General features: G+C 39.7%; 1 protein-coding gene across 1 annotated transcript in view; it reads right to left on the reverse strand.

Moving 5' to 3' along the window:
• The window catches only part of Slc14a2 (solute carrier family 14 member 2), a 441,163-nt gene that overhangs the window by 267,124 nt on the left and 152,036 nt on the right, over positions 1–22,003 (reverse strand). The window contains exon 3 of the mRNA XM_076555557.1: positions 12,455–12,499. The gene's annotated coding sequence lies outside the window, so the exon portion shown is untranslated. The remainder of the gene's footprint in view (positions 1–12,454; positions 12,500–22,003) is intronic.

The raw sequence follows: 22,003 nt of genomic DNA on the forward strand, positions 1-22,003 counted from the left end.
CACCCCAATTCCTCTCCTTAATTCCTCCCAGATGTAACCCACCTCCCTTACCTCCTCTAATTTCATGAATGCTAAAAATATTAATAAGCCATTAATTACTGTTCATGTTGTCTGTATACTTCTGTGTATAGGACCATGCACTGGAGTGAGTTTTAGCCACCAAGAGCCACAGTCTCAAAGGAAGTCACTTTCCCTCCCAAGAAACCATCACCTGTCTATGACTCTTCACTTATGGCTGGCGGCTCATGGATGCCTTCCTACTGCATGCTAGAATGTTGAGTAACTTGGTCTTCAGAAGGTCTTGGGTGGGCAACCACAGCTGCTGTGAGTTCATGCATGTAGTCATTCTGTGTGCCTAGAAATCACTGTTTTGCTTTAGTCCTCCCTGAACCTCTGGCTCTTATGATTATTTTCTGTCCCTTCTTTCATGATGGTTCCTGAGCCTCAGGGAGCAAGTATGATACTGATGTTCTGCCTTTGACAGAACACTGCATAGCCATGTATTTGACAGAGAGTTCTTCAGTGTGGCCAGGAAAGTCCAGACAATAAAAGGAAAAATAGGCAAATATTGTAGAATCAACCTAAAAAGTGTGTGCATAGCAAATGAAATAATTGATAAAGGGACAATTCATGGATTGGGAAAACACATTTACAAGTGAGACATCAGATGCAGGATTAATACCTAAAATGTAGAAGGAACTAAAACTACAAATTTCAAGAAAACAAAACTCCTACTAAAAATTGACAGAAGTGGGACATTTACATGACTCCCTTCTCCCAAGGCTCAGAGAACTTTGTAGAGAGGGGGAGAAAGAACTTAAGAGTTAGAGGTCAGGGAGGCCTTCTGCAAAATGTGTCTTCTGGATGCATCCGGGCTGTTGCACTCATGAACTCAACTGTAGCTGCCTGTATAAGACACACATAAGATCAAGCCAGTCCGAATTTCAGCACGCGTGGAGGAGGCCTCATTCCTAGCTGAGCGCTATTGGCAGTTGATAGCAAGTGAGGGTAGAGATGAAGTTTTCTTCAGAGGTGTGGGCCCTGTGTTCCAGTGGCTGGCCCCACACCCATGTGAATACGGGCAGCACTAATTGTACCCAATGTTGTAAAAAGACACACAGAAAAGAAGAGAATACAAAATTAGGAAAGGTACGTGAAGGGTATCTGGAAGAAGTTGACAGAGGGAGGTGGTAGATAGCATCAAAATAGAATGTATATGAACATGAAAACTCCTGAAGAATAGGTTAATAAAAATTTTAAATGAACAAAGGTTTTGAATAGATCTCTCTCTCTCTCTCTCTCTCTCTCTCTCTCTCTCTCTCTCTCTCTCTCTCTCTCCACACACACACACACACACACACACACACACACACAAATGGTAAATGGATAAATGAAAAAATCCTAATTGTCTTCAATTATCACAGAATTGCAGATTAAAAACTACAATGAGATCTCACCTAACCCCTGTTAGAAACAAACAGCCAAACTAGTGGAAACACATGAACCGTGAACCAATAGCTGAGGAGCCCCCATGGAACTGGACTCTGCCCTCTGGGTAAGTGAGATAGTTGTTTAGCTTGAACTGTTTGGGGGCCTTCCAGGCAATGAGACCAGGACCTGTCCTTAATGCATGAGCTGGCTTGGCTTTTTGGAACCTAGGGCCTATACTGAGACACTTTGCTCAGCCTTGGTGCAGGGAGGAGGGGATTGAACCTACCTCAACTGAATGTACCAGGATCTGCTGACTCCCCAGGGGAGTCAGCCTGGGAATAGGGGGTGGGTTAGGGGGGGAAGCCGGGGGTGGGGGTGGGAGGAGGGAAGACAGGGGAATCCATGGTTGATATATAAAATGAATAGAAAATCTCTTAATAAAAAGAAAAGAAAAAAAAAGAAAAGAAAAAAAGAAAAATCCTAATTATCTTCAATTATCATAGAAATGCAGATTAAAAACCACAATGAGATCTCACCTCACCCGTTAGATCAGCTGTTGCCAAAACTTAGTGTTGGAGAGGACGTTAATGGTGTTGCAAATTAGTATTTGGAAAACAACCTGGAGCTTTCTCAAAATATTAAAAATAGAATTAGCATGTTATCCCACAATATCGCTACTTGTCACACACTCAAAGGTTTTGAGGTCAACAAATCAAAAAGACACCTATACCCCCAAGTTCACTGTAGAATTATTCACAATAGTCAAGCTATTGAAATAACCAAAGCATCTATCAACAGACAGATTTTTTTTTTCAACTATGATATTTATACACAACGGAACACTGGCCAGCCTTAAAAATAAAAAATTCTATTTCATGTATGTCATTTGCAATGATATGAAAGACTTTAGAAGACATTGTTCTAAGTGAAATAAGCTAGGCACAAAGAGAAAAAACATGATTTTGTTTATGTGTTCATATTTAGATGCTAATTCATGGAGGTAGAGAATGACTGGTGGTCACAGAAGCTGGGATGAGTTGGTCAGGGGAAACTATGATCAACATGTACTGAGCTATAGTTAAAAGTGTGTCCTATTGTGCAACAAGATGACTATAGTCAATAATAATACATTGTATATAATATGTATAATGCATATTAAAATATTACATTGTGCCTTTTTAATAAAGGCAAATATTATAAGTTAAAATATAAATCTCAGAAACAATTTGAAATAAAAAATTTAGTCTCCCAATGGGTTAACTCTAATTCTTATCTTTAATTCCTGTCTATATTTATTTGAACACATTTATATACTAACAGCTTAATAGTTTACTTCTGTCTTTTATAACTCTATATTCAATATTTAAAAATTCTTTATTAGATGCTTCCAACACATCAGCATGCCTTCTTTAAAGGAGTCACCCCACATCTGGATGCCCAGGAATCCTCTTTAGGTTTCCAGCCTGTCACCCACAAGATATATTCATGTGCTCCTGTGACCTTCACTTGTCCTCTAAATGTCCCCAGATCGAGTCGATGAGGCTGTGATTTCCTCTATCTTCCATGCAAGTGCCAGGTATTCTGTATAGTGGGCTTCTCAGATGAGAAGCATGGTGTGGAATTCATATTCTTAACTGTTCTCTTGGGGTAATATAAAATAGAGTGGTAGAGCTTAGAATAGCTTTATTTCAATATGTAAATATCTTGAGCTCCAAGCAGGAACTGGTTTACTGTAGCCTACTACCATAAAGAAACAAGATACTTTCAAACCTAATGGCACCATTTGTAATAATTGTAATTCTTGTTACCAATAATGTGGGGGTGAAAGTGTTCTCCAGCTATAGGTAAAGGCCATTTTAGGCTTGTGGGTTTCTTAAGATGGGAGCAAGATGAGCTTTTGATTATCTAGGATTTTTTATTCATTTGAGCCTTTTCCTAATTGTACACTGTCCTTAAAAACCAGGCTAAAGTTGGGAGTAGTGGTAGACTCCTGTAAACCTAGAACTTGGGACACTGAGGCAGGATGGTTGCTTCTGAATTGAGGTCAGCCTGGGATACACAGTGTGCTGACTCATTTTATGTTACTTGACACCAGACAGATTCGTTTTGGAAGAGGGAACCTGGACTGAGAAAATGCCCCAGCAAGATTGTTGTGGGGGCAAGCCTGTGGTGCATTTTCCCGATTGATGATTGATGTAGGAGGGTCCAAATCACTGTGGTTGGTGTCACCTGTGGTCTTGAGGTGCTGGGTGTGATGAGGAATCAAGCTGAACAAACCACGAAGAGCAAGCCAGTAAGCGGTGTTCGTTCATGGCCTCCGCATCAGTTCCTGCCATTAGCTCCTTTGATAATGGACTGTGACACAGGAGTGTAAGCTAAAATGAACCCTTTCTTCCCCAAATTGCTTTGGTCATGGTATTTTATCACAGCAATAGAAACCCTCACGAAGACACACAGTGAGTTCAAGACCAATTTGGGTTATGGTATGAGACATTCCCCATCTTAGGACAAATAAACACCCAATTTATCTAAAACAGATCAGGTCAAGAATGACTTCCTTCCCTTACAACCCGACCTCAGCTGGGATTCCACTATTCTTATTGTCCCTACTATGGACAACGCATGTATCGTATATCATGCCCTTCCTACAAACAGCCCTGCATTCTCCTACCCCGACCCTGAGATATTTCATACGCGAATTCTTTCTTGGGACAAATCACTCTGATTCTTCGTGATTGGTGGTCTCCATTACGGCTTGTGGAAAGCTCACACAATGTTTTGAATTTAAAAATGCACAATGGAGAGAGCTGAGAAACCACGTTCTGCCCTGTGTCCCAAACCATCTCTTCCCCACTTGTCCTCAGGATACCTGAAATTTCCGACCATCAGACTTAAGAGACGTTTCATCCAAATATAGGCATGATTTTGATTGAGAGAGATAACATAATTGTGAACTAATCTGTTCATTCAGTTGTTCACTCAGAGATTTCCACTGTGTATCTTGTGGCTTGAATATGAAATGCCTTCCCCAGCCTCATGTGTGGAACACTTGGTCCCCAGCTGGTCGTACCATTTTGAGAGGCTCTGGAAACTTTTTTAAAATTAATTTTTAAGATTAGCATACAAAGTAATGAGTTTCATCATAGTATATTCATACATATGTGTCACCATACTTTGTCCTCATGTGCTCACCTCCTCACTGCCCTCAGCAATCCCTTCCCCCACCAGCTGGCTCCCTTTCATTCCCCAGTTAATCCATTCTGCTTTCCTATGACAAGCATTCCATTATTCCTTGTAATTTTCCACCTTCTTCAGATGTACTTCTTCCCTCTCATGCTCCCCTTTCTAGTTTTGTGACCTAGAAACACACATTCATAAACACACACACATATGCATTCATGTGTAATTTAAAATGTATAATTTTAAATCTAGGTTCGGCATACTTTATTTTTTTTAAAGCAAACGGTATTTGTTTTGCTGAGTCTAGCTTATTTGGTTAACATAATGATTTCCAGTTACATTAATTTTCCTGAAAACATTTCATATTTCCTTACAGCTGCATAAAATTCCAATGTGAATATATACTACATCTTCTTTACCACCCGTCTATTGATGGACATCTAGACTGGTTCAATTTCCTGGATATCTGGAATAGTGCAGCTATAAATATGGATATGAGAGTTTCTCTGTAGTTTGCTGATTAGGCTCCTTAAAGTCGACACCCAAGAATGGCATAGATGGGTCCTATGGCAATTTTGTTTTCAGTTATTTTCCTTTTGAGGAACAAAGTTTTGGAAACTTTAGGGGGTAGGGTCTAGTTGGAGGAAGAAGGTCACAGCAGGCATGCCATTGCAGGTTCTCCTGGTCCTCAGTTTCTTTGTCTCTGTCTCTTGCCTGCTCTTTCATGTGGTCTCACCCACGTGGCAATCGGTCCCCAATGTGCCTAGAAAAATGAAGTCAAAGGACCATGGACTGGAGAGTTAGAAATATGACTCAAAACAAACCTTGCCACCTCTCAAGTGTTTGTGACAGGCATTTTATCACAGGGATGTCACAGTAAGTAACATAGTGTGCTTATAGTTTATAAGGCACACTTTTGGCCAGCCTTGTGGCTGCTGTGAAGTACACTCAGGAACTGATCTTGCTTTTCAGGGTGTGGTGGTTCTTAGTTGTCCCCACCATTGTCCGCTACCTCCTCCCTTTGAAGGATGTAAAAGGGTGAGTTCCATGGGAACATTTACTCATCCTTTGTGTTGCAGGGCAGGTGACTGCCCTAGCTAAAAAGTGGAGGCCAGAGTCATGTGTGTTATACTCAGGAGAAAATATGTAAGTGCTTTTATGAATCCCTCCAGGCTTGTTTTCTTTCTCCATGGTTACCAGGAATGTATGAGTCAGTGGCTACTCCATTAGTGATGGTCATAACAAAGACTCAAGTGATGGGACAAACTGATGTCCTCCATGTATAAGATATCAGCGAAGGCCCAATGCAAGAGAACGAGTGGGATGGACTCAGTGTAGGGAAAATGGTACTTCAGGATAGCATTCCAGAAATAGTTTGAGTTCATGTCTGGAAGCAGATTTGATACTCAGAGGATATTCACGCCCACTAATTCTGACTGAATCATACCGCTCTTCCATTAAATAATGAGTTGCTACTTACTGTTTATCGTTTTCTTGGTCATATACCAAAAGGTTGGAATGAATTATCACCCAGGAGCTTAGTATTACCATCATCCCCATTTTACAGACAGGTAAAGTAATCTGTTCCAAGTCTCAGCCAGTTGATGTCATTGTAGAATCAAATCCCACCCACACTGCATGGATCCCACCCACACTGCATGGTTCCTGCTCCTCCCCAGGATTTGTTGTGCTTTTGAGAGTGGTGTATTGAAAATTGTGGAGTGGAGGGAGGGAGACTTCAGAGCACAAGTTAGCAGGATCCAGTTTCTCTGTGAGTGAAATCTTCCCATTGCTGTGGAGCATGGAGCAAGACTGCAGAGAATTGTGACTTGAGCCAAAATGGAGTGGCAAGGGACAGAGGGAAAGCTTGGGCCCATTAGGGGGCACCCTGGCCCTTCAGACTGAAACTTGCAATTGGCTCTGTTTTTTCTAAAAACCCTCCTGGGGTCTTTGAGTTTTAAAGACAATTTCAGAAAACAGAGTTCCAACTTTAGAAGTCACAAAAACTGAGCATGTCACCAATCCTCACTCAGCCCCAGCCAGTTTTAACGCTCTTTCCCTTCTATCTGTGGGTTTAGGATATGAAATTTCCATGAGACATTTGACCCTTCACTTTGGGTTTTAAAAGCCAGCCACAAGTAGTTTCCAGCTGTGTTTTTTGAATCAACTCCAGCTAGGCAGATGTCGCTCTTCACCGGGGTCTCCTCATTTAGCCCAGAATAACTCAGCACCATGGCTCTCACCTCCAGTCCTTGGTGAAGAGCTTTTCTATGCTGCTCGGAATCATTCTTGCACATCAAACACAGCTCTCAACTCTGAACCCCAGCAACTTTCTCATGGCTGCCTCGAACAGTCTCCTTTCCCTCCCAGACACCGTAAGCTCCTTTGAGAAAAGCTTTCTGCTTGGCTCATGTTCCTTAATTCAGGTCCAGGGAACTGGTGGTAGCTAACTAAGTCCTTGGCTACCCTAAGCCTATTTTATCTTCATCTTTCGATGCCACCAACTGAACTGAAACGTGTTTACATAATACTTAATTTTCATTGTAACTGCTAAATGGTCCTAATCACTGTGTTGCTATATCTGATTCCCCAGTCTTTTGGAGCCATGGACTTGGAAGGATTTTAAGTCAGTCCCAGGTTCAAATCATGGTTTTGGAATTTTGGCAGAGATGTCTTTAATGAGTCACTTAAACTTCTGCTCTCTTACTTTCAAAATGTGGATACGATAATGACAACCATGTCCTGTTATGTGAGAATTAATGACAAAATATCTAGCCCTTCACGCGCATTGAGTAGATACTGTATAGGTTTTTCTAATCCCCACTCGCCATCTATTTTGTTGTCTCCGGAAACAACCTTCTAGTCCTTATCTTTCAAATGGCCCCCTTCCCTCACCCAGCTTGTCCCTACTAAGTCCCTGATTTGTGTATTGGAAACCAGCATCTCAGCAGCCTAGGGAGGGAGGCTGAGCTGTGTTTCTGAGAACATTGCGAGCCAAAGACGAACACCTTGCCTTGTGGAGTTAGCACCAGCCTCACTCCATCGGTGTGCAGCCCATAATTCCTGCAGTCGGAAGCTTATCAAGTTGCAGAGAATTTGGTAGCACTAATCAAACATTTGCCGTGCAGCACCTGGGACTGCCTTTGGATTGGATGCTGGTGATGAGAGAAGTCAATCAGCCCCACTTCGTGGTTACAGGTTTCCTTGGCCCACTTAGAGCCTCAGATTCCAGCAGGCAGATGTTTTTCAGCTTCTCTTTTCATCTCCAAGGAGAACAATTACAATATCCTAATGTTCTCCCGCCATCCGACTATTCCCGTTGAGCTTATGCATTTTAGTTCATCAATAATAAAAGGCAAGAGAAGCTGCTCATCTCTGCTTGTAGGGACCATCATGTTGGAACGTGTATAACATTTTCACCTCAGTGGTGTTGCCAAAGAAGGTCACTGTGGAAATTTTCACCTAATTGCGGACAATTGGTCATTTGGGTTTGCAGCCCTATGCCTTGAACACGCACACACCCTTCTTCACTTTTCTTGTACGTTTCCATTTGCAAGACAGATCTGTTAAGGGCCACACAGGGCAGCAGGAGGTCTGGCTGGGTGAGGGGGAGACAACTCTTTGTGAGGGCAGTTAGCTACATACCATCCAGCAGAGGGCAGCTGTGCTTAAGAGTGGCCTCCAAATTCTTGTCATTATTCAAAGAGGCTGAGACAAGTTGCCTATGACTTTAGGACATCTTCTGAAGCTCCCAGTGGAGTCAATAGTGTGATTTCCACCAAAGAACATACAAAATTCCAGGAAGCCCTTTAGGGTGGCCCCCCTCCCTCCTGACTGGTTCTATCAGCATTTCTAAGATGCTCTTTACTGTGAAGGTGAAATCTCCTCAATTGCTGGAAGTGGAGCCAGCATGGAGAAGCCAGCAGAGGAACGGATCTGGGTGTTTCTCTCTAGTGGCTTAGGAGAGAGTGCAAAGCTTTCTTCAGTCTCTCATTTTCAAATGAATGCATTTTACTCCTAATCATAACTTCCCCAAGTAGTACATAGGTTAGTATGTCCTGTGCCTACAAGCAATTCTCTTTCCTTTGGGCTCAAGTTAGGGATCATCCTTGATGGTTAAATTTGCTCATTTTCTCAGGATTTCCCCTCGATACTGGCCCCTCTGAAATCATTCTTGCAAATAAATTGCAGGTTAACCTCTTTCATTGTCTCACCTCTTATTATTATCAAGGCTCCTTTAGAGGCTGCGGAAGACTATGCAAGGGAATTGTGCAAGGGAAAAAAGTCAAGGGAATTGACAGGTTCTGATGAGATGGAAAACAAAGCAGCCTGTCCGAGCGAGCATAGCCCAGGGGAAGTCACCCAAGTCTATTTATCAAGTTACATTCGTGTAACATCCAGCTGGGATAATGGTTTAGTATGTAACAGTGTGTGGGAAGATTAGGCCTGAATGGAAGATCTAAATTGGATTCAGATCATTACAGAGGACATCAGGCTAGTGAGAAGAGCCCTGGGATACACAGCGCCAGTGATGTGAGAATTTAAGAAAACAAATCTTGTCTATATGAAGATTTTGTTCAGGGTCATCAAAGAAACGGTAGATGGGAGTTCTCCGTGGACTGGGTGATCACTCTGGGTGACCTTCATACCAATCTCAATCCTCAGCCTCTGTGGTCCTCTGAGTTGGATGTTTTGAGATGCCTCTAGCTAAAGAATTTTCATGTGGTCACTATTCTAGTTCTCTTCCATTGTGACAAACACCATGATAAAAAGCAACTTAGAAGAAAGGGTTTATTTCACCTTACACTTTCAGGCCACAGTTCACCATTGAGACAATCAAGGTTGGAGCTCAAGGCAGGAATGTGAAACAGAAACCATGGGGGAATGCTGCTTGCTACCTCACTCACTGGCTTGCTCTCTAGCTCATGCTCAGCTAGCTTTCATGTGCAGCCCAAGTCCACCTGCTTAGGGGTGTTGTCACTCTAAGGAGGCTGGACCTTCTTACATCAACCATCAACCAAGATAATCCCTTAATTGATGACCACAGACCAACTTGATTTGCGTAATCCCTCAATCAAGATTCTCTCAGATGACTGATTCCAGGTTATGTCAAGTTGACAGCTGAAGCTAACTAGAATGGTCAATATGTTTCATTGTGTCTTCTCAGGTTTACGCACACAGATTGCATAGATGCTTATGGAGGAAGGAATCACATGAGATTATGGGAAAAGCAATGTCTGTGAGTCAGGAGACTTGCACATTGGTCCTAGTTTTCTCACTAACACATTGTATTAAGTTGAATAAATCACCTTCCTTCCTCAGTTTCTAGTTTGCTTTTCAGTCACAGAAGGCAATGTGTAGCATAAATGAAGACGGGAGTCTCTGTCCATATCCTACTCTGTTACTAAATGACCAAATTCTTTCCTATTAACATGGGTACAGAATTCTTTTCAACTCCGCATCTGAGAGATCAGTATTAACCCAACAGATCAATTTCTTGGAGAGGGAGCTTTTGTTTTCTTCTCTTCTCTTCTGTTATTTGGGCAGGGTCTCACTGTGAGGCCAATACTGGCCTCAAGCTTGCAATTTTTCTACTTCAGCCCTGTAAATGCTGGAGTTATAAGTGTTCAACATCTTTCTTGGCAAAACATATTTTTCTAGTTATTAAAACTCTTGACCATCACTAAACTGTACATTCCTAAAGGCAGTTCTAATGTAAATTCATCTCTTGCTATATAATACCCCTAGCTGCCATAGTCATATATACAAACATTCTTCTATTTGTGATGGAGTTAAGTCTTAGTAAATCCATGGTGAACTGAAAATACCACAAGTTGATAATGTATTTAACATACTTGGACCCAAGACCCTCACACCCCCACCATTCATCCATGACCAGGCAGGAGCTGCATCTGCAAGCTCTCTTAGTAAGTGTGACTCAGTTTCCTCAGCACACAGCATTTCCCACCAGGTCCAGACCCAGCTAGGAGCCATATCAGTATACCCCTTACTGAGTCAGACCCAGGACTCTTACCCTATGTCACAAATTCTCTCCCTCCAGTCAGTTGCACATTTTATGCTTATACCCAGGCAGGAGCCTCATCCTCTATCTCTTTTGATTAGCCTTACCCTCATCTCATTCCATCCATCCATGCCACCTTTCTAGGCCCAGGCCCAGGTAGAAGCTGCATCCACGTACCATCTTGCTGAATCTGACTCCACACTGCCCATCTATTCTGTCCTGTCCAGGATTGAGCCATATTTGTGAGCTCTCTCCATGATTCTGACTCATTTCCTTTCTCCCACCTTGCCTACCTCCAGACACAGACTCAGCTAGGAGCTGTATCCAAGTGTTCTTTTATGGAGTTTAACCCAGACCTCAAACCCCTACTGCCCATCCATATTGTTCCTCTAGGACCAGGTGGGAGCTACATCAGTGAGCTTTCTTGACCCATGACTCTGTGCTCCTTTGCTGAGTCCTATCCAGGTCCGTGGGCTTGAACTGCTCTCCAGTCTGAGGCTTAAGCTTGTCTGGGAGTCACATTCATGGGCTGTTTCAAAGACCTTGTCTGGCACCTTGTCCCTCACAGCCTTTCCATATCAAGGCTCAACTGTAGAGTTGCACCAGGGGACTTTCTTAGACTTCACCCAAGCAATTTAATGAATTAAATTATAAACACACACACACACACACACACACACACACACACACACACACACACACACAGAGAGAGAGAGAGAGAGAGAGAGAGAGAGAGAGAGAGAGAGAGAGAGAGAGAGAGAATGAACATGCAGGAACTTTGGAATCAATGAAAAGACTAAATCTGTGAATTATAAGCATAGAAGGAGAAAAATCCTAGGTCAATGGTATAGACCAGATCTTAATGAGTTCATAGAAGAAAACTTCTCCAAGTTAATGAAAGATATACCTATAAATATATAAGAAACACACAGAACATTAAATAGACAGGACTAGAAAATTTATTCCTACCAGCATATTAAAATTAAATCTCAAAATATAAAGACCAAAGAAAAGGTATTGAAAGCTGCAACATGATAGTCACAAGTCACATATAAAGGAAAACTAATCAGAATAACTGTTAATTTCTCAATGTAAACTTTAAAAGCCAGAAGAGCCTGGAACAATCAATGTACTTCAAGTTATAAAAGACTACAATGCCAGACTGCTTTACCCAGTAAAACTATCTGCCATAGTTTAAGAAGAAAGGAAAACTTTACCTGACATAAATAGACCAAAATATTAATGTTCACCAAATGAAGCCTACAGAGTATGCTAAAGGTAGCATTTCAGACTAGAGAGAGGGACAAGACCAACTAAGAGGCTCCATCCAAACACAGCTATAAGTGCTGAAACATAAAATAGGAATAAAACATGAATAGAAAAACCAACCAACCAATAAAACAAAGAAAACAATCAGTAAATACATTTCAGTAATAACTTTAAATCTGAATGGTTTCCACTTATCAATCAAAAGACACTACTTAGGTCAATGGAGTAAGAAACAAAATCCATCTTTTTGTTGTCTACAAGAAATTCATTTTGTTTTCAAGTACAGTCACCACCTTAGAGTGAAAGTAATGAAAAAAGTATTGTAAGCATATGGGGCCAGGAAATAAACAGGCATCCTAATCTTAATATCTGACAAAAGAGACTTCAAACCAAAAGTAATCAGAAGAGATAAAGGACATGTAATTCTGATCAAAAGAACAATCAACCAGGGAGACATTACAATTCAAAACATATATGTACCAAACCCTGGGACACACAACTACATCAAAAGCATACTACTGAACTTCAAGATACAGAAGAACCATAACTCACTTTTAGGTGATTTCAGTGCCACACTTTCTTCAATAGACAGGTCACCTGGACAGAAGATAACAGAGAAATATTAGAATTAAATGGTATACATCAAATGTACCTAACAGATATCTACAGAATATTTTACATAAACACTAAAGAATACAAGTTCTACTCAACAGCCCACTAAATAAAAACATTCAACAACTACATAAAAATTGAAATAACTTCATGCATTTTATTTGGCCACAATACAACAAAGATTCAAATCAATGGCAAAAAGACTCTCTAGAAATTACATGAATTCATGTTGATTAAATAAATCAGTATTAAAATGAATGATGAATGGTTATAGAAGTCAAAAAAGAAAGAAAAAAATCCTGAAAGTAAATAAAGATGAAAATACACTATACCAAAACTCTGGGACATATTAAAATGACCTTAAGAGGGAAATTTAAAGTTATAAGTGCCTACATTAGAAAGTCATAATTGAATTAATTTAAATGAAATAATTATATTTAGAAAAATAAAAGCAAATCAAACCCAAAATATAATAGAAATAAATAAATAGTAAAACAGATCATAAATTAAAGGAATAAAAGCAAAACAGTGCAAAGACTCAATGAATCTAAGATCTGGTTCTTTGAAAAGAAAAATAAAATGTGAAAAGATAAGCAAGATTGACAGACTCTTAGCCCAATTAACCAAAATAAAGAAAGGGATGACCCAAATTAATAGAATCAGGGATAAATAAGAAAACATTACAATAGATTCCAAAGATTTTCCAAATATTTTAAAGAATATTTTAAAAATTCATATACCATTAAGCCAGAAAACCTAAGAGAAATTGATGAATTTCTAAGTTATTTCTAAATTCTAAATTTCTAAATTCTAATTTCTAAATTATCTAAACCATCAAAGTTAGACTAAGAAGAGATAAATTTAAACAAACTATAAACCAATAAGAGCAAAATAGTAACAAAAGTACTTCTGACTAAGACATGCCCATGTCCAGAGGCATTCACAGCAGAATTCTACTAGACTTTCTTCAAAGATGACTTTTAAAATTAGATCCCCAAACTTCTTCTATGATGCTGGTATTATTCCAAAACCAGGTAAAAACACAATAGGAAAAAAAAAAACACTACAGGACAATATCTCTCATGAACACAAGCGCAAATACTTCAATAAAATACTTGCAAACCAAATATAGACATATATCAAAAAGATAATTCACCATGATCAAATTGTCTTTATCCCAGAGGCACAGGATGTTTCAACATAAATAATAAATAAATAAATAAATAAATAAATAAATAAATAAGTAAATAAATAAATAATTTTGAGTACCCATCATTAAGGCCATCTCACACTTAACAAAAATGCCAACAATACATACTGGAGGAAAGACAACATCTTTGACAAGTGCTTTTTGGAACTCTGCATGTCCACATGTAAAAGAAATTAGACCTGTATCATACACACACACACACACACACACACACACACACACACACACACACACACACAATGCCAGATGTCAAAAATCATAATGTGAAATCTAAAACGCTGATATTGTCAGAAGTAACTACAGACAGTAGTCAACAAGTGCAATTTATAGAGAATTCATATCCCAACTTCTGTCCACACAGTGTTGTGGAATACTGGTTGTTTATTCTTGTTATTATATAGTTGATTGGGAAGCTCTTATGACTATATGGCTGATGGGGATCTAGCTTGAGGTTGTCCAGCATCTCAAGAGAATGCTGTAATCTACACCGTTATCCTGGGGAAAGATCAGCATTGGCAGTTCAAAATGCCATTTTGTCCAAAGGCTTATCACTCTCAGACCCTCTAAAAGTGAAAAAAGAGTTACAAATCATGCGCCATATGCAATGGCCACATATATATCTTATTTCAAAAGAGTCTCCTGAAACAGAAAAAGAGATGTCTGAGGACTAGTAAATGTCCCTTAGTAATAGAGAGCTTGCCTTCTAGGTGCAAGGCTCTGGCTTCCATCTTTAGCATCTCAAACAATAAAAAAAAAAGAAAGATATTGGTGTCAGTTAATTTAATTAAAGTATTTAATAAGTGCCTACCATGTACCCAAAGTTTTTATGTTATTTATAGACAGTGTTGGCTTAAAATACAAATATTTCAGATACTAATGATGCTTGACTTAAATTTATTATTACCTATGGAGCATATTATTCTTACAATACATGGTAGGCAATCTCCAGATCCTAAAGCGTGAGTTAAATGTTGTAGAGAATCTGGGAGGCTGAATGGTTGTGAAATATTTTGCAGACCACATCAATTATATAGATTGATACTGGTATAAATGCTGATTTTCCAGGAAGTCTTCTTCTGTACTTTCAGGTAGAAATCCTCCTCTCCCACATCCTGTACACTACTCAATAAATTCTTCCATGAGGTATCTTTTTTTTTTTTTTTTGTAAAAAATACAAGTTCTTTTAAATCAAATTTAGTTTTAATTTTTCTTTATATCGTATATATTATTCTCTTTATATCTTTATATCTGGTCCATGCTATTTTCAAATGTTACTTGCATTGAGTTTAAACTTTGTCTCCAGTCAGTCTGTCTCACGAAGGGCAAATATTTCATATAATTGGGTCACTGAGAGCTATATCCAAGCCACAAAGGAGAAGAATGAAAGAAGATTCTGACTGACATGCAAAAGTCTTTAGGTGACTAGTTCAGAATCTAGAAGAAAGGGGATATGTCAGAACCCATCCTGTGTCTTTGTGGCCTACTCACTTTGGGGTGACTATGGTCAAGCAACAGTGGGAAATCCATTCAGCAGGTCTACCCCCTTTATGACCCTTCATGTTTTAAGTATAAAATAAGATGTTTAGGCAAGGAAATGTTTAATGTTGTCCAAACCTTGCATCCAATAGTATTTTAATTAAAAATAACTATACTATTTATTAAGCAAATGTATACTAATCATCATTATCTAACTGCATTATACTAGAAGATGGATACAGGCCTGCCATGATTTCCTTTAACAGGGAGTTCAGTACAGTTGGTGGAGGAGATAATTCACTGCCTGTCAAGTGTAAAATACTAGTAGCTCTATTGGGGTATTTAAGAGTAGGTTCCAGACTTACTCTATGAAGCTACAGGTATGATTTCTTTTCAGTAGGATGGCATCCTAACAATGCTCAGGAGAAATCCAGAAAACCAACAAAGGCTAAATCCTAGAAAGTACAGGTGATCAAGAAACCTCACATTTGTTAAGCAACTTTGGAGCCAACAAAATATCTTAATAAATGCTGTTCAGTTTGATCCCTGATGAAAGGTGAAGAATTATTATTACTGCTGTATAAACGGTATAGTTGGGGGTTGGAGGTGGTTAAAGAATAGAATTAAAAGTGGCAGTGAAAAAGAGCTGTTGCCATATAGTAGCTCTCTCAACCAGTTCATGTTAACTCCCTCTTGAGTATAGCCAATCTCAAAAACTACTAGATCGCCTGGCAAGATGGCTCAGCAGGGAAAGGTGTTTACTGACAAGACCAATAGCCTGAGTTTGATTCCCAAAACTCACAACGGAAGGAGAGAAGTCACTCCTGCTAAGTTGCCCTCCTACCTCCCTGTGTACAGTAGTGCATTCACATTCCCTGATAAATGAATAAACAAGTACATGTAAAATAATACCAGGTGACTTCTAGCTAAGCTGCTTGTCTAAAAGCTGCATATGTGTGACCCTGTACAGCTAGGGGGAACTGAGTCAGGACAGGGGAAAATAAACCATTCTGAAAAGAGAAAGAGAGGAACAACTTGGGGAAGAACCTCAGAAATCTGCAAAGCAAGTCAGAGTATCTGGAAAGTGTAGAGAAAAAGATGGTGACGTGTAGCTAGAGTTTTCCTGCCTTGCCCACAGTCAGGACAAATCTTTGTTACCTGCCAGTCCCATAGCCGCTCAGATCCAACCAAGTAAACACAGAGACTTATATTGCTTACAAACTGTATGGCCGTGCCAGGCTTCTTGCTAACTGTTCTTATAGCTTAAATAAATCCATTTCCATAAATCTATACCTTGCCACGTGGCTCATGGCTTACCGGCATCTTTACATGCTACTTGTCCTGGTGGTGGCTGGCAGTGACTCCTTCTGCCTTCCTGGTCTTTCTTTTCTCCTCTCTGTTAGTCCCGCCTATACTTCCTGCCTAGGCACTGGCCAATCAGTGTTTTATTTATTGACCAATCAGAGCAACACATTTGCCATACAGAACATCCCACAGCAGTGACATACTAAGTAAGTCAAACATAGCTTCATGTAGGCAGTTCCCTAGTGGAAGAAGAGGCAGAAACTGCACCCCAAAGCTATTTCTTTCCTCCCCCTGAGTGGTACTGGGGATTAAACTATCAAGAGTAAGCTGCTCAATAAGAAGATCCCTCAATAAAGCCAGGACAGATACCTAAGCCAACAAATGTACACTGTAATACAGAAACACAAGAAACACACACACACACACACACACACACACACACACACAGAGAGAGAGAGAGAGAGAGAGAGAGAGAGAGAGAGAGAGAGAGAGAGCAAAGCACAAGACTCCTTTAAATGATCATGACTTCTCAACTACTGAACCTAAAAGATAATAAAATATGTCAATTGTAAGATGAAGAACTGAAAAGTTTACTGGACAGGAAAGCCAACAGCATAGAGGGAAGAAAACCATCAAAATGAGTAAGTCAGCAATGCGAATGGAAAAGTCAGCAATATATAAGAAAACTCAGCAAGTAAATTGAGATTTTGCCATTGAAATAGAAATGCTGTGAATGAAAAACTCAAGGCACTAAATGAAAACCATACTGGAAACTATCACCAATAGCCATAACCAAGGAGAACATCAGTGATACAGGACAAGGGCAATGAAATAGCACATTCAAATACCAACAAACTGGGAAATAACACAAGTGTAAGCACACCATCCAAGAAGTCTGGGATACCATCAAGAGGTTAAACCCAAGTACCCATAGGAGAGAAAAGAGAGCTGAGAAAGGCACTAATGTCATAGAGAATCATAGAGAATCTGTTCAATACAATTATTGTGAACTTCACAAACCTAAAGAATCAATTAGACATTCAAACATGATTGCTATTCCCAGAAAAATTATATTTTAAATTGACATAGAAGTAAGGAAGTTTCAAGAGAAGCTTAATGTAAATCATCAATCTTTTGCTACTAATAAGAAAGGAACAAAGAATAATCCAAACAAAAGGAAAAGGAAAAAAAAACACAAACAAAATCAAATGAATTTGTAAATATGTCTCAATAGTAACACTAAACATAAATGGCCTCAACTCACCAAAAATGAGGTACAGACAAGATTACTCTTAAAAATCTCAACCACCTCACTTCCTAGGACCCATGTAAAGGTAGGAAGGAGAGAGCCTACTACACAAAGTTGTCCTCTGACCTCCACTCGCACATCATGGCACCCCCCATCATATACATATACACACACTATAATGACAAATACAAATTAATCATTTTAAAAGTTAAAAAAATACTCCAAATAAATAACCTAATGATGTACTTCAGGGTCTTAGCAAAAAACAAAACAAATTTCAAGATAGTGGGCTAAACTTCATGAAATTGAAACTAAAAGAACAATACAGAGAATCAATCAGGAGAGCTGGCTTTTGAAAACAAAATAACAAAACAAAAAAATTGACAAAAGCCCTTGTCTAAAACCATAACCCAAAGTGATGATGTGAAATGAAAAGGAAACAATTACCAGAGAGAAGAGGCAGCCCACAGGATAGGAGAAATTCCTTGCTAAGAGAGGGGGTTAAAATCTAGAATACACAAAGAACACAAAGCCAAGCATGAAACAAATAACAACAACAAAAACCAAAATCAGACCACCCAATAAACAAATTTGCCAGTTAACTGAATAGGCAATTCTCTAAAGAAAAACTATCAATGGCCAATAACTACTGAAAAAGTATTTAATATTCTGAGTCACCAGAGAAATGCAAAGCGACTCCATTTCTCTCCAGTGAAAATAGCTAGCATCAAGACAACAAAAAAGGATTGCAGATGCTGATGAGGATGTGGAGGAAGAGGAAACTTTTTAGCCTCTGGGAGAATTGCAGAGTGGTGCAGGTGGATACTATAGAAATGAGTGTGGAGGTTCCCCAAAAGCTGAAAGCAGAAGTACCCCATTACCCCAATATTCTGCTCTTGGATATATGCCCAAAGGACTCTAATCAACACACCCGGAGACACCTGTGAATCCATGTTCACGGTTACACTATCTCCACAGCCAGGGAATAGAACCAGTGCAGATAACCATCTACAGGTGGATGGATGATGAAAATGTAGCATACACACACACACACACACACACACACACACACACACACACACACACTGGCATTTTGTACAGCCATAAAGAAAAAAAAATGAAATTATGACATCTGTGGGAATATGGATGGAACTGTAACTCATTATGCCAAGAGAAATAAAGCAGACTTAGCAAAACAAATGTTTCATATTTTCTTTCGTCTTCAGACTCCAGATTTAGACTTGTGTGTGTGTGTGTGTGTGTGTGTGTGTGTGTGTGTGTGTGTGTGTGACCAAACTAGAAAACTAGAAAGGAATCCCAAGTGGGAAGAGAGTTTAAAGGAAGATACAAAAAGGGCAATAGAATAGATGTGACGAGGAAACAGAAGAGGTATCTAATGGGAGAAAGGTAACCAGCCAGAATGGGCTGAGGGCATGAAGGGGCAGGGGCAATTTACAGCAAAGAATAATAAACCACATGTGTGAAACCCATTACTTTGCATACTATTTTTTTTTGTTAGAAATGGTAACCTTAGACAATGTTATTCTAAGATCACAATAAAGTGAGACAGCAAGCTCCCTTTATCTAAAGTTAGGCACCAAGGTCAATTCATTATCCACAACATATCAAAATCCTTCTCTCTTGAATAAAATTAATGACTTCTATGTCTTTGCCAGACATGGTTACGGATGAACCTTTCTTTTCACTATAGATACAGTGTTTTGGGAAACATGATCATATATTTGTATCCACTTTTTAAATAATATCCATTTTTTTTGTGTGTGGGGGAACTCATGTAGTGTAAGTTTCGCTTCTTCTAACCCTTTCACACTGAGATGCCCTATACTTCCTGTGATGTGTGATGATAGCCTTTGCTATAAAGGGTAGTGTCCTTGTTAGTTTTGTTGTCAACTTGACATACCTGGGAAGAGGAGACTTTACTGAAGAATGGTTCAATCAGATTGACCTGTGGGAAAGTCCATGGGGGCATTTTGTTGGTTGCTAATAGGTACAGAAGGGTCCAGCCCACTGAGGACGATGTCATTCTTAGGCAGGTGGGCCTGGGCTCTATAAGGCAGGCAGTAAAAGGATAAATCTGGGAGCAAGCCAATAATCAGTGTTCCTCCACGCTCTCTGCTTCACCTCCTGTCTCCAGGCTCCAGCTTTCCTTTGCCCTGGTGGACAAACTGTGACCTGTAAGCCAAATAAATCCTTCCTTCTCCAGGTTGCTTTTGGTCAGCAGAATGTTTTTTTTTTTTTTTTTTTTTTTTTTTTTTTTTTTTTTTTGGTTTTTTGAGACAGGGTTTCTTTGTATAGCTTTGTGCCTTTCCTGGAACTCACTTGGTAGACCAGGCTGGCCTCGAACTCACAGAGATCCGCCTGCCTCTGCCTCCCGAGTGCTGGGATTAAAGGCGTGCGCCACCACCGCCCGGCTAGCAGAATGTTTTTTATCACAGCAACAGAAAGCTAACTAGGTAATAAAATCCAAGTAGGTAAAACTGTTGGCTTGTTCTTCCTGGTCTTTGGTTAGAGATCACAGACAGCTCCGAAAAGATTGGATGGGATTGCCACAGTCACACAATTAGTAAAGAGTTTTCTTTTTCTCTCCAGGCCACTCACACTCGAGGAATCAAGACTAAACTCCTGTTTCCATGGTTGAGAGGGATAGAGAGCACAGGGGCGGGCAGGGGCAGACAATTAAAAGTCAGCGATTTAAAGGAGAGGGAATCATCTTACTTGCTGTTTGAGTTTCTATTGTAAAAGTTTGAAAGCCTTTTTAAATCAAATGGTTTCAGTTGAACCATATATTAGTCTGGTGAGGAAGGTGAGGGTGGGTATTAATCTGTCATTTGGCAGGTGATGTAGGAAGTGATCACATACAGGCCCTTAGCTTGTTAGTGGGAGGCTCTTCCCGTCTCTAGAGGTCCCTGAATGAAATGGAGTACGTGTTTTGAACTCAGTCAAATCATGTGGGAAGGATTTCATTAGGAATGGGTGTGAAGGTTTAAAATCACACACAGTGTGAGCAAACAGCTCTTCACTGTTAGTGAAATCTGATGGATGTTGTTAATAGGGGATGGGCTCAGATTTGAAGGCATTTTATCTAGACCTTGAGAACATACGTGGAGCAGCAATGTGTACCTGGAGTGCGCTTGGGTGAGGTAATGACTCTGCAGAGTGGTTTTGAAACTACATCTAACGGAAAGGGTTAAGGCAAGGAGAATGGGGGCCGTTGGTTTGGAGACTGGTCCCACATGCTGGAAATACGAGAGCTGCCTTCAGACTTAGGAAAGGCCATCACACAGAAGAGAAAATAGACTCTCACTACTTTGCTTTGGAGACAGAATTAAGACCAGTGGGTGGAATTTAAAAGAAGCCAGCTTTTGGCTCAATATAGGAACTGTCTTTTTAACGTGGAAAACTGCCCAATTGTGTAGATGGCAGTAAGCTCCCATTCCTGAGAGAACTTAAGTATAACCTGGAGGACATTTTGTGGAGAACAGACACAGGTGGAAGTCTTGCTCTCCACACCTGTGGCTGCTTCATCTCTAACATACCACCTCGACTCTTTCAGATACCGAGATAGGCACTGGCGCAGGGTAACGATGGTATGAAAAATTCAAAGATTTGTAAGGTACACTGATTTTTTCAGTGTTTTTGTTTTAATTTGATGATTGGTTTATTTGAATTTTAATTTAATCAGCTTTCTGAAGAGTAGTATATCTTCCCAGATTCATTTGATTGATGTGTATATGGACCATATAGTGTATATGTTCCAGGCTCTGTGAAAAATTCGGGGAGTAAAATAGACATAGACTCTCTCCTCATAGAATTCTAACAATATCTTAAAATTGAAAGGAGGAATAATATAATAATCTATTTTTAAATTTTTCACAAGCATCAGTAACACATCAGCACACTAATAAGATGGCATATGAAGAAATAAATTAGAATTCAGGACAATTTATGCCCAGTGTTACATACTGCGTGATGGATCACTTGCCTCTTAGCATGTTTTCTTAGAGCTGTACAAATCATTTCTAGAAGACTTTGAAGTTGGTTTGTACAAGAAGTCGAGGATGGCCATTCAAGTTCAATTCTAAATGTTAACAGTTCTATAACAGATATAGCTTCTTCTGAAGGAGCAGTTCTCTAAATATTTTACTCCAGAGACTGAGAATAAAAGAAGCTGTCTTCAGATAACTTCCCAGTAATGCAGCTCATCTCAGTTCATTTCTTAATAGGAACC

This window comes from Peromyscus maniculatus, chromosome 19 (genome assembly GCF_049852395.1).
Source record: "Peromyscus maniculatus bairdii isolate BWxNUB_F1_BW_parent chromosome 19, HU_Pman_BW_mat_3.1, whole genome shotgun sequence".
NCBI classification, from domain to species: Eukaryota; Metazoa; Chordata; class Mammalia; order Rodentia; family Cricetidae; genus Peromyscus; species Peromyscus maniculatus.